This window comes from Aedes aegypti, chromosome 3 (assembly GCF_002204515.2).
Source record: "Aedes aegypti strain LVP_AGWG chromosome 3, AaegL5.0 Primary Assembly, whole genome shotgun sequence".
Lineage (NCBI taxonomy): Eukaryota > Metazoa > Arthropoda > Insecta > Diptera > Culicidae > Aedes > Aedes aegypti.
The window spans coordinates 93,332,448-93,347,298 of record NC_035109.1 but is presented as its reverse complement, the minus strand read 5'-3'; the positions used below and the strand labels follow the sequence as shown (position 1 = coordinate 93,347,298).

The window sequence follows — 14,851 nt, the reverse complement described above, 5'->3', positions numbered from 1 at the left end:
GTCATGTCCTTAAATCCGGACACATGCATCAATCCGCCGGACGATGGTGAATCAAAATCCGGACAGCTTAATTTTAAGTGTTCAAAACCATATAACCTCTCCGGGAAAACCAATTAAACTGGAAAAGATCTGAATTACCGTAACCGTATTACATAAATTTGCCACATTATACTATGAAACACATAACTTTATATTAAATTCAAGCTTTTATTACCATTCCTTGCTTGTGGTTTGATACCAGAAGCCATGTAGTAGCGTCATTGCAATTATCATTGTTTAGAAGCAGATTTTCTTCGTAGAACTATTGTTGTATCATTTATAATGTTTATTTCTTCAGTAACTACCAATTTTCTACAAATATTCTTCACAAATTTGCGTTTCCATTGCAATTACTAACGATATCACCTAATGTCCGGATTTAGAATCACTGGCTCGCAAACCCGGACAGCATTTATCTATGCATAAATTTATCAATTAATAAGATAATTTTCACATACACGCAAAACTTGCCTCCATTGTTGCTTATAATTTATCACCACAATCACTATTTCGAACCAAACAATTATTAAATTAATCACTTAGCAACATTATTTCGTATGAGCCATGTTTGGTGAGCCAGTGCAAATCATCACAATGCGAACTTGTACGGCGCAGGAAAAATGTCAACACTGCGTTTGCAAATTTGTTTTTATTTTTAATATTATTTTTGGCAAAGGTTACTAGATGGTGTATGAAAGTAAAATGATAAAAAAGTATATATTTAAAATTGCGAACAAAATATGATAAGATTATTTGAGATTTCATTGTTAAATTAATAAAAATCGATTGAGTGTCCGGATATTGGTGCTGTCCGGATATCAATTCATCACGGTACTGCATCAATGATCTAGAAAAATATCAACTCCTTCTGTTGGGCGAATATGTCTAGTAGCAACCGCACGATTATTGTGGCATTGGGCGGTATGAATAAAAATGTAGTTAAGTGAGTTTACTACATGATCGGTAGTTAACGCTAGATGTGCAACACGAGTGGAACATGTTAGTGTCATTTCTCTTTCTAACCTTTCGAACATACTACAAACAACGTATTGCTATGAATAAAGGTAGCATTTACTACAATGCTACTGGTAGTTAGATTCAGAGGTTGCTACTCATGCTTTGCGATTGTTGAAATGAATAGAATAATTAAAATTTGAGTAAATGTCATGGGAATACGATGTCAGTTTTGATATTTCGAAAGGTATTTTAAGATTTCCGTAGAAATTTTGATATTTCGAAAAGAATTTTGAGATCCCGGTAAAGAATTTTGAATTTATTTGAGAGATCTGGTATTCTTTCTGAAGTTAAGTCCCAACTGGGACAGAGCCTAATTCTCAGCTTAGTGTTCTTATGAGTACTTACACAGTTTTTAACTGAGAGCTTTCAATGTTAATTAAACATTTTGCATGTGAATATTGTGAGGCAGATACGAAGATACTCGTTACGATAATTATGTTCAATCTGGCATTACGATAACTATGTTGTTTCTTAGGAATTCTTGGATGTCGGATGGATTTCAGCTAATTATAAAATAATCCTTAATTTAATGTAAGAATTCTGACATCCCAGATTCTCTGATTTCCTTTGGCATTCTGGAATACCTATAGTAATTCTGGGTTTCCGATAGGCATTCTAGATTTGTTATAACAATTCTGGGATTCTGTAAGCCATTCTGGGATTCTTTTGGCAATATTGTAAATATGGTATTTGATCTGGCTATAATTATTTTGAAATTATTCGGGTATCTTTAACACGGTATTTCTGTAAGAACCTCTGAAATTTCAGTGAGGTTCCTGCAAACTCTGGTCCGAATCTTTGGAATTCTTGTAAACTTTGATTTCCAGCTCCGTTGGGATTTCGGAGGAAATCTTCAATTACAGTATAAACCTTTGAGTATCTGAATGTAAAATTGTAAAAGAAAATCCTTAATTCAACCACTATTGTGAGAATTTATTTTTATTTCTAAAAATTCCAGGGACACTACCAGGAAACCTATCGAAATACCAGAGAATACCACAGAAATACTAACAATCCCATATCCATCATCGGAGTTCAACATGCTGTTTTTCTAAATTCACAGAAGAAGCTTAAAATTCTACCGGTATTTCATCAAATTCTCAATACTGGAATCTTGAAAATGTTAGGAACTTTATAATATCACAATTGCTGTAATCTCAAGATTCCTTCATACAGATTTCTAGCTAATATTCCAAAATTCCCAGAAAAATCCTTGTAGTCAAATCATTATAAAATTCACATGCACATAAAGGGAATGGTGTAAATTTACATAACCAACATGAATTTGTGTTCATGATCGATTACGCGATGCACAGCGGGAATGTAGTAATATTCATATTTTCACATGATTTGTCGTGTGAATAAGCGACAATTTTGGCATATATGCATGATTTTATTGATATTAAGTGTCACTTTGAATGGAATTTTCTTAACGTGCAGCATCACTCTGCACTCTGAATATAATTTTCTTACCGTGCAGCATCAATCACTGCTCATGTTCGAAAGTAGTAGGTACTACATGTTCGAATTGTTTTTATTCATATCAAAAGTGTAGTAAACTTTGTGGATTTTGTTTTTGAGTAGATGCTACATGTAGTAAAGGTCAACACTTTTTATTCATACACGCAGCGAGCTGGATTATCGAATTTCATACATTTTACCTTATGAAAGGTGAAACGAATATTGCAATACGAACGCTTTATGTATCGTTTTAGCATCACTCCTCATCAAGGCGTCGATAGGCGCGTGGTGTACGCTCGGGCCTATCGATCGCAAGGTTCTTGGTTCGATTCCAGGTTGCCGCGAAAACGTTTTTTGTTTTCAAATTCTGGTTTCATAAGGCAAATTTATAAATTTCAATCCGATTTCTTGTGGCGAATTTTCATAAGGGGTTCCTATGTTTATCGATAGTCCATTTGCCTGAGTGTACTACATTCTCGGTAGTAAACGCTATATGTGGAACATGAGTGGAACATGTTTGTGTCATTCTCCTTTCTACACCTTTCGAACATACTACAAACAACACATTGCTATGATTAAAGGTAGCATTTACTACAAAGCTACACTCAGGCAAATGGACTATCGATAAACATAGGAACCCCTTATGAAAATTCGCCACAAGAAATCGGATTGAAATTTATAAATTTGCCTTATGAAACCAGAATTTGAAAACAAAAAACGTTTTCGCGGCAACCTGGAATCGAACCAAGAACCTTGCGATCGATAGGCCCGAGCGTACACCACGCGCCTATCGACGCCTTGATGAGGAGTGATGCTAAAACGATACATAAAGCGTTCGTATTGCAATATTCGTTTCACCTTTCATAAGGTAAAATGTATGAAATTCGATAATCCAGCTCGCTGCGTGTACTGGTAGTTAGCTTCAGAGGTTGCTACACATACTTTGAGATTGCGGAATTGAATGGAATAATTTACTTTTGAGTAAAAATCATGTGAAAACGATATGAGTTTTGATATTTCAGAAAGTATTTTGAGTTTTGCTTAGGAATTCTGAGGTTACGAAAACATTCGCCCCGCCAATTCTGAGATTCCGGTAAGATTACGGCAGTAGCAATTTGTAATATCTGTGTGAATTCTGGCATTACGATAATTATATTATTTTCTAGGAATTTTAGGATGTCGGTAGAGATTCAGATATATATAATGTAATTCCAAATTTTACGCGTAAATTCTGACATCTCATATTCTTAGATTTCCTTTGGAATTCCGGAATTCCTATCTCTTAAAATTATTTGGGTATCTTTGAGACAGTATTTCTGTAATAATCTATTAGATTGTGGTGGGATTCCTGCGAATTATTGTGTGAATATTTTTGATTCTGAAAATCAATCTTTGTAATTATTGTAAAAACCTTTAAGATTCCGTTGATCTCCAGTTCCGTTGGAATTTCAAAGCAAAGGTTTAATATAAACCTTTAGAGCTTGAGCTTGAGATTGATTGGCCGCCCGTGGATGCTACTCCAGTATCGCCAGATCAGCTGCACTTACACAAGGCTACTGAATGACTGCTTGGTACTAACAGGCATCCTCAGTGTATAAGTGCTGGTGATTTTCTATTGTTAGACGACAATGGTGCCTGCCACGTCAGAATGCAGACCAATGTAGGGAAGGGGGAGGAATTGATGATGCATTATACTGGCTCCCACGTAGACCGTATATACCACTGCATCTACGCCAGTTCATGCGGGAGTGTTTGGATTGGTAGAGAGGTTTGCTTTTGCGGTTAGCAGACTGCCTATGAATCAGGCGTAAGGGAAGGCATGCGCGTGGAAGAATGGAAGCGTTAGGGAAACGGTTTCTTGTCCGTCTCTGGTTCTAGCGATTGCTATGAACGAATAGTTTGAGTGTGATAGATTTAGAATGAAAGATAGAAGCAAGTGATAGATATACAACTACAAAGTACGAGGAAAGGAACGGGCCTGGGATTGAACCCATGACCTTCTGCATATGAAGCAGAAGCGGTAGCCATCAGACTACCAACCCCGTCGGCTTTAATATCAACCTTTGGAATGTCGGCTTTAATATAAACCTTTTGAATGTCTGAAATACTTACTTTTATAGATTTCAATGGGATTTTTTGTGAAATCGATAAGAATTTTAATAATTTCAAAGGGAAAAGTGTTTTAAGGGAGATCCTGATTAAATTCTAACGACTACCAATGGAATCACTACAATTCCCATAAAAATCTCTATATATAATTTCTAGAAATTCCAAGGATACTATCAGAAACCCCACCAAAATAACGAGAATATCACAGAAACACTTAGAACTTCCGGAATTCAACATGCTGTTAAGAAATACACGGGGAGCATCAAAATTCTACCGCAATTTCACCAGAATCTCAGTACTGGTGCTAGAAAATATGTGGTTCCTAATTTGATAGCTGTAGTCTCAAGATCTCTTCATAGATGTTAAGCTAATATAAAAAAATCATCAGTCACTGGCGTTGGTGAAGACCGAAAACCACTCAGAAAATTCTTTGATGTACCATCATCATAAAATCATAGGCATAAAGAGAATACCAGACTAATCGCAAAATTACACTACAAATCTTGTCAAATTACAGCACCTTCATGATTTTGTGCAAATTGTCGCGTAATCGATTAGATTCCATGCATTTCCTTCATATGCATGATTGTATTAATTTTAAGCGTCACTCTGAATAGATTGTTCTTTACGTGCAGAATCACTCTGCATTCTGAATGGAAATTTATTAACGTGCACTGAAGCTGCAGTTTTTTATTCGTACCAAAAGTGTAGTAAACTTTGTGGATTTTGTTTTTGAGTAGATACTACATGTAGTAAAATTCAACGTTTTTTATTCATATTACCCATTGCGTGGTTAAAAACTGTCAGAATGCAGTTGTTTGCGGGTGAAAATGTTCATTGTCCTAAAATAGGTTGAGTATTTTATGATGCAAATAAAATTTTATTTGGTTTTCTTTTTCTTTCTGGCGTTACGTCCCAACTGGAACAAAGCCTGCTTCTCAGCTTAGTGTTCTTATGAGCACTTCCACAGTTATTAACTGAGAGCTTTCTTTGCCGATTGACCATTTTTGCATGTGTATATCGTGTGGCAGGTACGATGATACTCTATGCCCTGGGAATCGAGGAAATTTCCATTACGAAAAGATCCTCGACCAGCGGGATTTGAACCCAAGACCCTCAGCATGGTCATGCTGAATAGCTGCGCGTTTACCGCTACGGCTATCTAGGTTCCTAAACTTTATTTGGTTTTATTGTATTTTATTGTTGCTTTTCTTCTCTTATAGGAAACACTAAATGATTGGTAATGATTTATTTTATTATTTTTTTCGTTTAGCGCTTCAATCGGCGGCCTTCGCCGTTGGTGCCAGATTCAATCAGGAGCCTCATCGTGCTTATAAGCATATTTTTACGTGCACGTACTGACGACATTAAGAATTATGTGTATCGAGCTTTACTTATTCTGCCCACAGCTGAATGCGACTAGGCGACAGTTTTTTTTTTTTTTGACAAATGGCAACATCTTACCTGCTTTCAGTTTTTTTATTCATGTTCCCGGCAATAGTTCACTTATAACGTTCGACATGTTCACCTAAAACTACCATCACATGACACGTAACGAATCTTAGACCCGAACTTCCTCAACATCGCTATGATAAGTTAGATTTAGATTCCTACCAAGATCTCATGGGCACGATTTTGTCGAGTCCAATTCAGTTTATTGTTAGATCACATGGTGAAATCGACTAAGTGCTTCCCTTTGAGCCCCTACCCACTTCATTTACTTAAATTACTCAATCTTGAAATTCTCCTTTCGAGGCACCATCCTAAAGGTAAGCGGGATTATCCCAGATACTCTTGAGTGATGTTAAACTTGGTCAAAAAAGTAAATTCTTTGTATTGAATTATTATATGGACATCAGAAAATTTTCGCAGCATTCGATTACTGAATCGAGCACTTTAAATCATGTGGTGCAATAGGGCGATATTCAAAACTGAAAAGGCAATAGATGACTCTTTTTCACTGGTAGTAAAAACGAAATCCTGAAGCAAAGAAAGCACAATGGAAGATGAAATAAACACAAAAAGTTATGTATTCATATTACGCTTGATTTCTTATCACTACTTTTTCGATCCAGTTTCCTAATTGCAAGTAATTTACGTTTTTCATTATTTCCCATACGTTTTGACAGTTCACCGACTACCATTCTTCCATGCGTTTGTGTTTGAAATTTGAGAAATTTGAGAATCCAGCGCACGCTAAGGCCCCAAGCACAATGTGAACGGCAACGCGGTACAACGGCAAAACGGCATGCCCATCTTGATCTACACTTTAGTTATCAATCCCATGTTGACTAAATCCTTATCAACATTGACTTGACAAGTAGAGTGTAGCTCAAGATGGGCTTGCCGTAATGCCGTTGTACCGCGCTGCCGCTCACATTGTGCGTGGGGCTTAACTCTCAAGTACCCATTAATGGGTACTTTCGTACCCATTTCCAACTAAAGTGGCTTAACTCATTAAATGGGTAAGGCCGACTTACCCATTAAAGAGTATTCGGCAGGAACTTCAAAACATGGGTATTTTTCACCCTTGATATATTTTGTAAAAAATGGTAAAAAACCCCATATTTTTTGCTAATTTCGTTCTGGATTTAGGTTGAGAGTTTCAAGAATCGAATTGTAAGAATCTCAGGCAAATAAACATAAAACATTACATATTTATTATTTCACAAGCTAATATTTTCATCATCACAATTAAATATCATTTTAAAATTTGTAAGATCCAATCGTAGATGCTCCAACTGACTGACATTGGACAACGGCTCCGGAGATTGGCCCATCCATAGCCGCCTTCTGTGGAATACATACGAGGAAAAAATTAACAAATAATCCAGAAAAACGTTTTAGAAATTACTTACCTTGACAAGTATTTCGTAAATATGATCGCTAGTAGCATATCGAGCAGCATTTTCACACCACAACAAATAGTTCCGGCAGCAAAAACAAAAGTTCAGATCACCAAAATGACGCGGCACCGCAAAAGCCACTGCAAAATGACGGTGATTTTCTTCAAACTGTCCTGGCGTATTATATACCCATTATTGTTCAACGAATAGAAACTTCATCATGGGGATTAAGTACCCTTTTTATGACATTTAAGAAATACCCTTTATCTGACAACTCAGTACTGTTCATAAAAATGGGTACTTGGAACCCATTTAATGGGTACTTCCAAGTTAGCGTGCGTAGTGCGATCAGTGAAAGGAATGCACACATCAGTGTCGCCGCTAGGCGGCCAGCACAGATAAACTGAATGTTCGAAGGGTTGTTATCTGTACTTTTTGCCACTGGCGCCAACATGCCTATTCAAAAGTATTGGCACGAAAGCACCTTTTATTCTGATTGAATACAAAGTATTCAATTACGCATCGTTTTACTTTTTCTAATAAAATCGAAAATGAAATGCATAGAAAACTTTGGCCCTTTTTCCATGTTTGTCCGAAAAGATAGAAGGTACACAACAAAAAAAAAAAAACTAGCGATTTTCATCAAGTCTGCCTTGATTGTCGTTGGCAAGCTGGAGTATTCCTGCAGTTTGAAAAAAACTTCAAGCCATATTTCGTGTGTAGTATTTGTGCCTCCTTCCCAGGGCAGTACCTGCATTGGCTGACCCTTCTAAGGTGAGCTTTTTTTACTTCCGTTGGACCCGACTTTTCGAATCTGTCGCTACGGCAGCTCTCTGAAATCCGGCGTGTTGCAGTAAGAAGAACATTCTTCAAATTGAATACTAAGATGGAAGTTCTTTGATTGTCAGCATATCTATTGAAGAAAAGGAAGTGTTCACGAAATTATGCAGTTCGAATCAGTGTAAGTTGGAACTAAAATATAAACTCGTTGTAAAACGGGTTGCCGTAGCAACGGCGGAAGTGTTCAAGCTCACCTTTGAAGTGGGTTACCGTAATTTAAAGGCAAAAAAAGCTCGCCGTAATAGGGGGCTGCTATTGCAACGAATTTTATCCGTTAGGTCCGCCGGACTAAGATACAAAATATAAGACTATTCAAATGAGTACGAATAAAAAGCATTAAGGCTGTCATGAAAAGTCACACATTCTAAGACATGAGTGTTTGTTAAATATGTTAACAGACTACACCTGAAGCAGATCACCGGTTGCTCGTGTATGGTCAATGAGCATACTGACCATCCCACCTTGATCTTTCCTACCTTAGCGGACTTATTAGCGTCCGCCACAGGTAGCTGTACTAAGGCCACCTGAGTTCCTCCCGGACCTTTCCGTAGCCGAACGGCAGCGGTGAGCACCTGTACCTCGCACTGTGCTGCAGTGCCGTGACGAGCTCTTCTGCGTCAGTGATCTCGTCAAGGTTCATCACCTTCAGAGTCACTGCCTGCGTTACCGAGTACTTGGACTCTTCCGTCTTGATGATGATCGCATCACCCTTTTCGCGCTTGGCACCTACCCTCCTACCTTTCTTTGGCCTGGTATCCCTACGCTCCTGCACTTCGTGCTTCTTGTTCCTCTTCATTCGCTCTACGGTTGTCCAGGGAGCGTCCCCTCCTGATCCGCCCTAACCTGTGGTGTTTGAGGACCTCTCAATGGTCGCAACCCCCTGTTCCCATCAATCCGTGATAATATAATCCAGAGAATGTGTGCAGATGCTGAGTGCTGGAATGCAGTAACTACGGCTGACCCTCACAGTATGCTAGAATGACAGCGCTTATGGCGCGCTGCAGAGGTCCCCTCTAACATTGTCGGCTACGCTACATGCATCAATTGCTATATGCACCGGCCCCTCCCCGAAATGCCGTCAGCTGGTTCCGGGGAGATGAGGGTCTGAGGCCAAGAGTAATGTCGGTGCACTCAACAAGAATTGCTCAAGTACAATGCATGGGCTGGCTATATTGGGTCGTCGGTGGTGCGGTATCCCCACACTCCCTGAGTTAGCTTGTCAGGGGTCTGTTTACAAATTTCTCTCTTTAAAAAAACCCAAGTATGAATTGATTCCTCAAAGAGTACCAGGAGTTATGAGATGCAAATAATGCATCTTTGGCGGCAGTACTGCAGCACGGTACTAAGCGAAACGTGAAGCATGATAGACTGAAGCGGAAACAGCAAACCCGCATATTCCGGAACAAAACGCGAAAGTGCTATCAGAAGTTCACCGCATTCGTTTCGTCCACGAATTGAAATGTGCAGGGACCAGAATGGAAGGGCCTTGACAGAAGGACGTGAGATGATCGAAAGGAGGAAGCACCACTACGTTGAGCACCTGAATAGCACAAAAAACACAGACACAGAGGCTCAGGTTATCTACGGTAATGCCAACGTCAGCAAAGCGTACTGCTGCCATTAAACAGCGCAATAAAACATTGCCGCTGGCCAGGATAGGTTTGCCGATTACCCACATCGAGGGAACTCCGGTAAAACTCCGGCGATCACTCTATTTCGTTCCTATTTCGTTCCAATTTCATTGGGGACTACGACGGATAATGGAATTTGATTTTTGCCATTAATAGACAAAAAAGAAATAAATAGAGACCTCCATGTCCCTTGTAATTGCCTTAAATTTTATGGTACATAAGGTAATAGAGCAAAATCTTGAATGCCGTGAAAAGTGTACTGCGATCTGTCAAACTTGGGTATCTTTTGTAGCACCAAGGGACCAAATGCAGTACTAGAAGTGGTACCCAATCTGAGCCCGAGTGGGACGGATCTGATTCAAGCGTAACCGAAGGTGTCATGTGTTGCTACTCCAGTATCACCATATCAGCTGCACTTATACAAGGAATCAACAAGACGACTGCTTGAGACTAACTTGAAATCCTGAGTGGATAAGGGCTGGAGAACTTTTATTTTTACGGAACTAGGGTTGTCATGTCTATTACGGCTTAAACCAGCCGACGGTGTTTTGAAAAAACCTAAATGTCGTAGACACAAAAGTCAATTTGGACAAATTGAGATGTAAAATTGTGAAAAATAATGGAATCGTTCTGGTGGGCTTCGATCCCACGACTCCCAATTGTGAAGGAGAATATGGGGTCGTGACGGACTTTGGTTTCAGGTTAGCCGATTGCGCTGCAGAATGCATGGGTTTTATTTTTATGCAACAATAGCGTCTACCACGTCAGGTTGCAGACCAATGAAAAGAAAAACGTAGGAATGGATTTTAAATTTATAACTATCTCCCTGCAAACCGAATATACCCATGTATCAACGCCATTTCATGCGGGAGGATATGGGTATTAGGGGTAAGGTAATTTTAGGACAGAGAGGCTTGCTTTTCGTTAACAGCTACCTACATATGTATCAGGTATGCTATAATGATTGTTTTATTGTTCGTTTCTGGTTCGTAGCGATTGCTAGTTCAAGTGTGATAGCTTAATAGTAGAAGATAGAAATAAGTGATAGATACTACTACAACGAACGAGGAAAGGAACAGACCTGGGATTGAACCAATGATCTTTTAAAGCAGAAGCGATAGCCATTAGACCACAAACCCCGTCTTTGGAGGACGCAGCGAGCTTGGTCAACTAAACAAGTGGACAGCTCAGACCGCAGCCAAAGATGGAGAAAAGCTGCCATAAACTGACTTTGAGCGATGGGGTTATAGTCCAAAAAGTTTTGGAAACACTACCTAAATGTAGTAATGTAATAGAAAGCGAAACATTGAATGTTTGAGATAGATCAAAAATCTGTAGAATTAAAAACCGTTTTTTGTAAAAGTTCTACCGATTAGAAACGTGGAAACAACTCTAGTCACACCTCTGTACAGATTGGGGCCAAACACTTTCTGGAAGCTGAACTGACTGATCGAAAAGAAATATTGCTGCTCTCGAGCTGCTTGTGCATAGGTTCGCGTACGCTGTGTTTCGGCAAAGCTCTCAAACATCTATTTAAAATTCCTCGTGAGACCTAATCATCTACTTGGGTGGATATCGGTAGAAATGTTTTGTGCGTGTAGCCATGTTCCTGTAATAAGCAAACGCATTAGATAGGTACTCTTGCAGCAGGTAGAGTGGTTCAGGGTACTTGTTTTTGGTTGTCGTAATTTATGGCTTGTTTGCGTTGATCAGTTATTAGTGTTTTTGTCCATCAGAATTCCACCCGGTAGCCAAATAAACCGTTGGCCTAGGATAAGGTTTAAGCACCCTGTTAGATAAATCAGCATTGCACATTGGTCCCAAAGCCATATCTAGGAAGACAAAAATGATTGCGCCTAAACCGTCAATTTTAGATATATGGTGTCTTCGGCAAAGTTTCTCCATATTTTTCAGACATTTTTTTCAGAGATGTGAAATTAGGGTGGCCCACATGGTTTACGAGATCAACACATAAACTTTTTTGCTAACGCATTTAGGATTACACAATGTTCTACAATGTTTCAGAACAACCGATTTGGAGCAACTTTGTGGAAGAACCCAAATTTCTATCTCTTATAGTTCACGAGTTATGATTTTTTTTTAACAAAAAAGTTAGGGTAGTACTGAAAAATCAGTTTTTTCTTCATAAATTTTTATACGATAATTTCTCGCAAAAACTTTGTTCCGAGCACTTTTAGAACTTTTGATTGCGCAACTTTTTGCCCAAGAAACTACTGTTCTATCTCTTATGGTTACAGAGTTATCAGAAATTTTCTTCGAAAAAATGGTTGTTTTCAAATGCCGATATCTCCGAAAGGCGCAAATGGATTTTCAAACTTTTGTCGGCATTAGAAAGATTATTTCTTTCTCTGTTTATGGTGGAAAAAACTGTGAGGACGTTTTTTGTTTGAAAAGATTGACAAAATTTTGAAAATAATATGTTTTTCAACCGAAAATTGCCCATATCTTGAAAAATATTCGAGATAGCTCTTTGGTGCCTTCAGCAAAAATGTGCAAAATTGAAAGTTCTGAAAGTGCTTTATACAAAGTATTCATAAAAAATCATTGCTTTATGATATATTCACCATAAACTGAATTTTGTATGGTAAAGAAAGCGAAAAAGAGATATTTGCCGGAACAACCGGAATAACTGTATGTAAAGTCATTTAAAATTGAAAATATATGTAATGAAATAAGATCGATCACAGTAAGCGAAATGTTTGGAGTTAGGGAAAGTTAGTTGTTGAAGCAGTTTTAACAGTGATCCATGGAACATTAATCCATAAACGGTGCCTTGTTATTTCACGCGACATAATGTTTGTCCAGCTAACCTATGCCGTGGTTGGTTATAAACTGCTACCGCTTCGGATTACTAAGCAGAAGGTCATGCGTTCAATACCATTTCCGTTTATTATATTATAAACCCCAAACGATAACAAAACGTATAGTTTGAAGAATTCCTTCCCGTGATATCCTCCCATAGAAATATAGAAGTATCTGCAATTATTCTATCTGGGCATCCAACTTATCCCATTCAATTCAATCAAATCCAAAAAAATCTGCCACAACGAATTAGTCAGGGCAGCATTCGCCTGTTGAAGAATACATGAATCTTGAACGAGAGCCAGATATAAATTCCAAATATCTGTCTAAGGTAACGAACCAGAAGGTGGGCCTTGATTACTTGAAAACTGCTTCAGCAAATAATTTTCCTTTTTTTAACTCCTTAGATTCCGCTTACTATGATCGATATCAATACATGTGTATTCAATTTTAATGACATACATACAGTTATTTCGATTGTTCTAGCAAATATCTTTTTTTCGCTTTCTTTACCATATATAATTCGGTTTAGGGTGAATATATGTGTAAGCGTTGATTTTTTATGAATACCTTGTATGAAACACTATCAGAACTTTCAATTTTGCATATTTTTGCTCTTTGGTGCCTATCTCGAATATTTTTCAACTTATAGACAATTTTCGGTTGAAAAACATATTATTTTCAAATTTTTATCAATCTTTTCAAACAAAAAACGTCCTCACAGTTTTCTCCACCATAAACAGAGAAAGAAATAATCTTTCTAATGCCGACAAAAGATTGAAAATCCGTTTGCGCCTTTCGGAGATATCGGCATTTGAAAACAACCATTTTTTCGAAGAAAATTTCTGATAACTCTGTAACCATAAGAGATAGAACAGTAGTTTCTTGGGCAAAAAGTTGCGCAATCAAAAGTTCTAAAAGTGCTCGGAACAAAGTTTTTGCGAGAAATTATTGCATAAAAAGATATGAAGAAAAAACAGATTTTTTAGTACCACCCTAACTTTTTTGTTAAAAAAAATCATAACTCGCGAACCATAAGAGATAGAAATTTGGGTCCTTCTGCAAAGTTGCTCCAAATCGGTTGTTCTAAAACATTGTAGAACATTGTGTAATCCTAAATGCGTCAGCAAAAAAGTTTATGTGCTGATCTCGTAAACCATGTGGGCCACCCTAATTTCACATCTCTGAAAAAAAATGTCTGAAAAATATGGAGAAACTTTGCCGAAGACACCATATATCTAAAATTGATGGTTTAGGCGCAATCATTTTTGTCTTCCTAGATATGGCTTTGGGACCAATGTGCATTGCAAGGTGCAAGCGGGGATCAGATCCATTTCGCTGAAAATAAAATATTAGATGAAGAGTCATCCGTGGTTTCTTTCCGTTTGGGATAATATTGTTATTGCAGTCGGAAAAGAACCAGCCTACGAGTGCTCTTACAGGATTAATTCGCCCGGTGCAAGATCATGCAACTCTGCAGCTGCGAACGGTTTTGCGCACTTCGACCGGAGGTAATTACTGCCCGCGAAAGACCCGTCTTTTCTTTCTGTTTTTTTTTTCGATGCACTTATTGGCTTAAAGCGTTACATAAAATAGAACACACGGGGCCCAACCCGAGGGGCATTGGATGCATTGGATTGCACATTGGGCCAGAGAGCAAAATCAAGAGAAAAACATAATTTTGACCATGAAGATGCAAGACAAAATTTAATATGGTCTATTGAATTTCTGGACATTATCCATGTAAAAACTTCGGCTTCGTTTGTCCACTTTGTCCCTTCAATATACGTTTGTTTGTGCCGTTACAAGTTGTGGTCATGTTCACTCTGTCTTTAACCTGCAAGAACAACGCTGCACACTGGTATGCTGAACGTCAAAGTGTAAACCTTAACTCCATCCTCTCCACATTTTTTTTTCTCCATAACTAAACCGTGAGTTTTACGGTTCCCCAAAACTAACATAGATTACTAAGAAGCAATTAAGAATTTGAAAAAAAAATGAATTTGGCTTCGTAATGCTTAGTGACGCTTGAGCCTGTTAAATGAACGTTTAAGTAAAAAAAAAACAAGGAATAACTTTTAAGAA

General features: G+C 38.1%; 1 long non-coding RNA gene across 1 annotated transcript; it reads right to left on the bottom strand.

The window, feature by feature from the left end:
- Positions 1-7,263: 7,263 nt before the first annotated feature.
- On the bottom strand, positions 7,264-7,750 carry LOC110679615. Its single transcript, XR_002502645.1, has 2 exons — positions 7,485-7,750; positions 7,264-7,419 (listed from the first exon to the last, which is right to left on the bottom strand). It is a non-coding gene; the product is annotated as an uncharacterized LOC110679615 (long non-coding RNA).
- Between the last annotated feature and the right edge of the window lie 7,101 nt (positions 7,751-14,851).